An 8,003-nucleotide genomic window follows, 5' to 3' on the forward strand; every position below is an offset into this window, starting at 1 on the left:
AATCCTTCCTCCTGCTTAGCTAGTAAAGCAGGAGCTAATGCAGGTCCCCTTGCAAGGTCCCTCTACTCTCCTCCCTTTTGCAACTGACAAGGGATGGGCCTGAGAGCGTCCCCCTGCTGGCCTTATGACATGTCCATCCATGACGTTTCCTTTAATAATTTTCATAGCTTTTTTCACTTTGTTTTCAAGATCATCCATGTAATAGCATATGCCAAAACCTCATCCATTTCTAAGGATGAATAGTATTCCATTGTATGGATATGCCACATTTGTTCATCCATTCATCCATGATGGACACAGCTTGTTTCCACCTGTTGCCCGTTGCAAATAATGCTGAAGTGAACATGGGTGTGCAAATATCTATCTAGTCCCATCTTTTAGTCCTTTTAGGCATATATCTAGGTGTGGAATTACTAGTCTTAATAGTATTTTTATTTTTACCTTTTAAAGAACCATTTTGGCATTGTTTTTATCTTTATGCAGGAATGGAAACCGAGGGGCAGTTACTACTGGGCTGGCTTTTCTTTGTAGCACATCTCACACCTTGTCCCTTCTGTGGTGGATGAGGCCACTCAGAGTGAACAAAGCCTTCATGCAGTATCTAACAAAGGGAGCTTGAAAGATCCAACTGTGGTATGTTATAGTTCACATGGGTGACAAGACATTTGTGTTCCTGTAGCTGCTGTTGCAAACATGGCTGAAGGGGGAAGCTGCAGCCTCACTGCTGACAGACACCCAGCCTGCTAAAAACAAAAGCTCTTGGGAAAATACAGTCATTGCAGGTTTGACTACCACCTATTGAACTGTCACATTAATCTGTGGTTATATTTCAGAGTCACTGAAAACTTATTAAATCTGGTGTGGACAGGCTGCCTCCAGTGGTCATGTAACAAGACGACTTGGAGAATGCAATTTCCGTAAGCAGTAGATGGTTCTGTGATGCAAGAATCTGATGGCTGATGCGACGGTAAATATGCAACAGTGAGACTCCTGGGATGCTTGAAACATTTTCTGGAGAAATTAATAGGGTTCTGTGGAAAAGGCCATGTGGTGTAAGCTGCCCCTGTAATGATATGTCACACCGCATTGCTTTGGGAAGCATATTTTATGTATCCAGAGAAACACACATGGCAGACTAAATGGGTGTCAGAGAAAAATTTATTCATGACATTTGTTAAGCCTGTAAGCAGACTTTTCTCAGGACAATTTCAATAGGTATGAAGATTACCTACCTATGGTAATCTGAAAGCAATGGGCTTTCTCAGTAGGGTAGGGAGACAGGGCTCATTTCTGAATGCAACAAAGGAAAATGGGGCTATTTAGCCAAGGAGCAAGGTTGGGGAGGAGGCCTGTAGATGGAAAATTACTAAGCTGGTGTGTGAGGGTTGTCCAGAGAAACAATGCACAGGGTATATATATGTATAGGTATATGTCAGAGGAAATTTATTCTAGGAATTGCCTTGCATACTTCTGGAGGCCAAGTATGGTCTTACAATCTGCTGTCTGTATGCTGGAGACCCAAGGGGCAAGGGATGTAATTTAGCTGGAGTCCAAAGGCCTAGAGCCAGGAGCCTCAGTGTCCCAGGGCAGGAGAAGGTGTCCCAGCTCAAGGAGTGAGAGGGATTCAACCTCCCTCACCTTTCTGTCCCATTTGGAACCCCAGGGATTGGATGCTATGCCCCTACTGGTGAGGTTGGGCCTTCTTTACTGAGTTTGCTGAGTCTAATGCTAATCTCTTCCAGAAACACCTTCACATGTGCACCCAGAAATAATGTTTCACCAGCTACTCAGGCATCTCTTAGGGCCATCAGGCTGACATGTAAAATTGCCCATCACAGAGGGCAGGGTAGGTATGCTAAAGCAGCCCATCAGGATGCTCCCTGAGGGCAGTCAGGTGAGCACACATCACCTAGGGGCCAGTGGGAGAAGACGAATTTGGGCAGATACTTGGGTGATCAGATAAGGGCAGGGTTTCTGCTAAACTTCCTTGACAGGAATTTTGTTCAAATTGGGTTCTGGGTTTGTGCCCAAGTCTGAGGCCTTCATGGTCTCAGAAGAGCTTGGTGAAGAAGACAGTAGTTGTGAGCCGTAATCACTTGTAATGTTGGCATCATTTTCTAACAAGCTTACCTGCTGGGTGTTAATCTCACTGACTAATAAGCTGCCAGGTCTGAGAGCTGCAAAATAGACCCAGCTGCACCCCGAGAGACCGAATCTGCTAAGAGGAGCTGCTGCAGTGCAGGTCAGGTGGGGGCCTTGCATTTGCATGCTGTAGGTTATTAGTTTCAGGCCCAGGTCCCCAGCCTCTCATCCTCCACCCCCCAGGAAGCACGTGGGACCTGAAACTGCTCTCCTGGAAGTTCTGGGTCCAGCCTGGCTAAAGCCTAAGGCCCACAGTCAGACTCCTGACTCCTGCGTGGAGCATTTTACACAGTGTGAGGTCACAAGGCACACAGGCACCCATGCAGAACCCCAGATGGGAGAGAGCTGGGTAGACATTGAAAGGAAAGGAGCGACACACAACAGCAATTTACCGGAGAGTTCCGCTTTATTAGGGAAAGGTGCTGGGATATATAGGATGGGGCATAGGGTGATTGTGGTGTTACTTCTACGGGGCTGGTGGCTGTTGGCTAGGTGCTGGGATTGGGAGGGGGGCGAGAGGTGATTGGGCTTCAGGTGGCGCCGGCGGGAACCGAGGACCCCGAAAAGAAGCCGGAAGTTCGCCATCTTACTGGTGGGGACCCTTCATTCCCCCCTTTCTCCTCTATGGGTTTGTGGGCGTTGCTTTCTTTCTGACTGCTTCCTGCTGAACAGGGGCGGAGAAGGGAGTGAGGGTTTGAGGATTGGGAGGAAAGGGTTGACAGGACTCCCCACAGTAAGGATGAGTAGATGTGGACTTCTTCAGGTTGGAAATCAATGAAGGTTCCCTGTAACCATAGGTTGAGGACCTGTTGATTCCAATGGTGCCAAGAGGATATGGGTGTCAGGAGCCAGGCGTCTGCGGCCATTGTTTCCAGGAACAGTTTCCAGCGGAGAGAGGGGTCCATCTCAGCATGTGGTGAGGAGGTCACGTGAGGGTGAGGGGTCTTCCGTGGCCAGAAGCTGGTAGTTCCTGAGTAAAAGCTGGTTGAAAGCTTGATTAGAGATTTTCCCGACTTGGGATTTGATGAACTTTATTATACAGGGTAAGAAGAGACAGACAAGAAGAATGACTATTATGGGGCCTGCAATGGGCCAGAGCCAGGTGAGGAGGGGGTTTGTTAGTATTGACGAGAATGGGTTGGAATTGGAAGCAGAGTGGAGGCTGGAGGCAAGGTCAGTGAGTTTGGTGATGTCAGTTTCTACAATGCCGGATTCGTTGATGTAATAGCAGCACTCTTCCTGGAGGAAGACGCAGGTGCCACCCTTCTCGGCTGTAAGCAGATCTAGGGCCCGCCGGTTTTGAAGGGTGACTTTAGCTAGCGAAGTGACTTGTCTTTGGAGAGAGGCTAGGGAATCGGCAGTGGATGCCAGGGCTCCCTCAAGTTTGGCGTCGAGATCTCTAACTGCCCATAGAGAGTGACCCAAGGCTCCTCCTGAAAACCCCACCCCAATGGCTGAGGTGATTAAAGAGATACCGACCATGATGGGAAGGAAAGCAGCCCTTTTTGTGCGCGAGTGCAAGGGAGGTTGGAGCTCAAGGAATTCTGCCATGCTGTAAAGTGTAAGCTGTGGGATTAGGGTGACGAGAATGCAGGGTGTATCGGAATTGAGAGGCAGTGAGTTGAAAAGGCTGCCATTACACCAAAAGAAGTGTCCCGGTTGTGTAAAAGTCTTGGAGCCGGAGGTAGGGGTGTAGATAGAGAGGCAGTGAAGTGCACTGGAGGGGGGTGGAGTTGGGCCTACACAGTGGTGGATGGTGAGATTATCTGGGTATTCTGGCTCCCATAGGGGTATGTCTGCCAGGGGACGGAGGGGTTGTCCTTCTGCATGGAAGGAGTAGTTGGAAATATTAAGGGGCACGGCGGCCAGCAGTGGGCGCTGTAGTGATGCGCACAAGAAACAATTGGCGGTGTTGAGGGTGTGGTTGAGAAAGATGGTGGTGTCTTGAATGAGCTGTAACCAAGAGTAGGAGGAATAAGATGAAGAGGCGCCGTCAAGAGTTTGGATAATGACCTTTTCGGAATGTCTGATATCTGATGCAACTTGAGAGATCTGGGAGCGAGAGGGAACATACTCTCGAGAGATATGAAGGGTACCGTGGGGGGTCGAGGACCCCTTGTAGTAAACTGAGGCTGTTACTCCAGCAGCCCATCGAGAGTCCCAGGGATCTGGGATTGATAAGGAGAATGAGCCGTTGGGATATTTCATGAAACGGTTGGAGGAGTAATACTGTGGGTACTGGAAGTCACCCATGTAGTGAATGGTGCAAGACCAGTAGGGGCATCCCCCGTAGGTGTCTGGCCATCGCCTGCAATAGGCTTGTCTTTGGTCATAGAGGAAGCAGAGGTAGGGAGAATAAAGGTAGCTGTAAATGAATACTTCAGTGGAGGGAGGAAAGTGGAGGTACAAAGGCTCAGAGCAGCCTTTCAGAGGGCAGTCTGATGTGGCAATGAGGGCAGTAACTTTTGTTTGATGCTGTGTGTAAGTCTGCTTGACTTTGAATCGCCATACAAAGGAGGATGGGGCGGCAGGGAAGACAATAGGAATGAGGGAAAAAAGCGAGAGAGCAGTAAAGGAGGAAAAAGTCATGATTCAGGTATGGATGGCAAAGAGGGTGCACGGGAGATGCGGAGCTTCAGGGGATCAGAGGGATGAGGCGTGGTAGAGTAGACAGCGTCTTGGGCTGTGTCCGAAGGACTCTGGATTGTGACTGATGGGTCTTGGGTGTCCAGAGAAGGTGAGTCTTGGGTATTTGGTTTCAACCTGGAGATATGAATCCAAGGGGTGACAGAGTTATCAGGCAGTGAGAGCTTGGCAGCCGAGGGGGTGCAGAGAATAACTGGGTGTGGACCTTCCCATTTCGGGGTGAGAGAGGGCTGATCCTCTGGTGGCTTATAAAACACTAGTTGGCCGGGCTGTAAGACAGGAGGATTTTGGGAGGCGGATGGATCAGGAAGGAGCCAATCTTGATATTTCCACAATTCAGTGCGGAGGAGAGAGAGTAGTGGAAGGGCTATATTGGGAGGAATTGGTCCTTTGTGGGAAGGGAGCCCCGGGGGTAGAATCGGGCGGCCGTACATGATCTCAAAGGGTGACAAGAAGGAAGGTTTTTTTGGGAGGGCTCGAATGCGGAGTAGAGCTAAGGGAAGTAAGCGAACCCAGTCAAGGTGTAGTTCTAGAGATAGTTTGGTCAGGATGTCTTTTAGAGTCCTATTGGCTCTTTCTACTTTTCCTGAAGCTTGTGGTCGATAAGGACAATGTAAATGCCAGGGGAGCGAGAGCAACTTGGAGAGGTTCTGGATAATTTGGGCAGTAAACTCAGGGCCGTTATCTGATTGGAGGGAAGTGGGCATCCCGAACCTAGGAAAGATCTGGGTGAGGAGGATAGAGGCAACTACGGATGCTCGTTTGTTAGTGGTGGGGAAAGCTTCAACCCATCCTGAAAATGTATCTACTAGCACGAGTAGGTATCTGGTACGTCGTACAGGGGGCATGTTAGTGAAGTCTATTTGCCAATCTGCAGCGGGGACATTACCCCTTGCTTGATGAGCCGGGAAGGGTCGGGCTTTGAGGGGGGTATTAGGGTTAGTGCGTTGGCAGATGGTGCACTTGCAGGTTATTTGGTTAAGTAGGGTTTTGTCTTCAGGAGAGAGAGGAAAAAAAGATTGTAAAAAATGGATTAAGGATTGGGGGCTGGGGTGGAACAGGTCATGTAAGAGGCGGAAGAGAGACTCTTTGTCCTGAGAGCAGAGGGCATCTTGTGATAAGGCTAAAACTGCAAGGGCAGACGGATTGTTGCCTGGTGCGTTTTCTGATAGGGCAACTGACCGGGCTACTCTGTCGGCCTTGTTGTTACCTCTTGCAATGGGGGAGTCATCTTTTTGATGTGATTTGCAGTGGACTATGCCTAGTTGGTGTGGGAGTTGTGAAGCCTCTAAAAGTTTAGTAATTAAGGCTGAATTAGTTATGGAATTCCCTTTTGTGGTGAGGAGGCCTCGTTCTTTCCATACTGCCGCGTGGGACAAGAGAATGTGGAATACGTACTTGGAGTCAGTGTACAATGTGAGAGACGTGTCCCGGGCCAGAGTGCAAGCTCTGGTGGCTGCAATGAGTTCAGCCTGCTGATTGGTTGTACCAGGGGGTAGGGCTCGTGCTTCAATGACATCTTCGAGGGAGACTACTGCATATCCTGAGTAGTGGATGCCCTCATGTTTAAAGGAGGACCCATCAGTAAACCAGATGAGGTCGGAGTGTGAGAGGGCTCCTTCGGAGATCGTGGAGTGGCATGGAAGGAAGTTGTGAAGGGCTTCTAGGCAATCATGCGAGGGAGTATGAGGAGAGCAGGGTAGAGGAAGAAGAGTGGCCGGATTTAGGGGCGGGCAGGGGAGGAAAGAAATGTTTGGATTTTGGAGGAAAGAGGACAGTAAGGTGAGGAGTCTGGAGGGGGGGAGAGTCTGTAAACTTTTGTAGGTTAAGAGATCTTTTAGGTGATGTGGGGACAGAATGGTAAGTGGCGCTCCGAATGTTAGTTTATGAGCTTCTTTCTGCAAGAGCTGTCCAGCGGCTAATGCCCGTAGGCAGGGGGCCCATCCCCGAACTGTGGGGTCTAATTGCTTGGAGAGATAAGCTACTGGGGCAAAGGATGGGCCATAATATTGGCCTAGGACTCCTAGAGCTTGACTGGACCTCTCATGAATGTATAATGAGAAGGGTTTTGACAAATCAGGGAGATGGAGAGCTGGAGCTTTTACAAGGGCTTGACGGAGCTTAATGAAGGAGTGTCGGGGTGAGGATGATAATGGTTCTTCAGGGGGGCCCTTGCTGAGGTCATATAGGGGTCTTGCCAACAGGGAGAAGTTAGGGATCCACGCTCTAAAATACCCAGCCAAGCCTAGAAAGGAAAGGATTTCTGTCTTGGTTTTGGGAACGGGCAGGTCAGAGAGGAGTCGTTTTCTGTCTAAGGTAATGGACTTTCTTTGCTGAGACAGAAGGAATCCAAGGTAAGTGACAGAAGGGGAAGAGATTTGAGCTTTGGCAGGGGATACTCGGTAACCTCTGGAAGCTAGAAGGTTAAGTAGAGACGCAGTGTCAAGTTGAGACTGTTCCCACGAGGGACTGCAGAGCAGAAGATCATCTACATATTGTAATAAAGTGGACTCGGGGTGATCATGGTGAAACTGTTTGAGGTCTTGAGCTAGGACTTGTCCAAAAATATGGGGACTATCTCGGAAGCCTTGTGGTAAAACTGTCCAAGTAAGCTGAACAGAATGTCTGGTGTATGGGTCCGTCCAGGTGAAGGCAAAAAAATCTTGGGAGGAGGGGTCTAGGGGAATAGAAAAAAATGCGTCCTTGAGATCTAGGACTGAGAAGTGGGATGCAGAAGCAGGGATCTGCGATAAAAGGGTGTATGGATTTGGAACTAAGGGATGGATAGGGACAACGGCTATGTTGATGAGGCGAAGGTCTTGGACAAGGCGGAAAGATCCGTTGTTTTTTTTAACAGCTAATATGGGGGTATTAAATGGGGAGTGAGTGGGTCTGAGGTAGTTTTTGTTTAAGAGATCTTGAATGATGGGTTGGAGGCCTATGAGGGCTGAAGTGGTTAGGGGGTATTGGGCCTGACAGATATACTGAGAGGGGTCACGTAATTTGATAGAGGCAGGGGGACATAGGGCCATGGAGGGGCTTGTAATGTCCCAAACTTTGGGATTTACAGGGTGTATAAGGGCAGAACTGGAGCTTTCATTGGGTAGAGGGGGGCTGTCGGCTATGAGGGCCATCAGAAAGGGAGTACTGGGGGCTGTGGGATTGGATATAGTTATGGAAACGTGGAGGAGGGAAAGGATGTCCCGTCCTAGTAA

This window comes from Manis javanica, chromosome 6 (genome assembly GCF_040802235.1).
Source record: "Manis javanica isolate MJ-LG chromosome 6, MJ_LKY, whole genome shotgun sequence".
Lineage (NCBI taxonomy): Eukaryota > Metazoa > Chordata > Mammalia > Pholidota > Manidae > Manis > Manis javanica.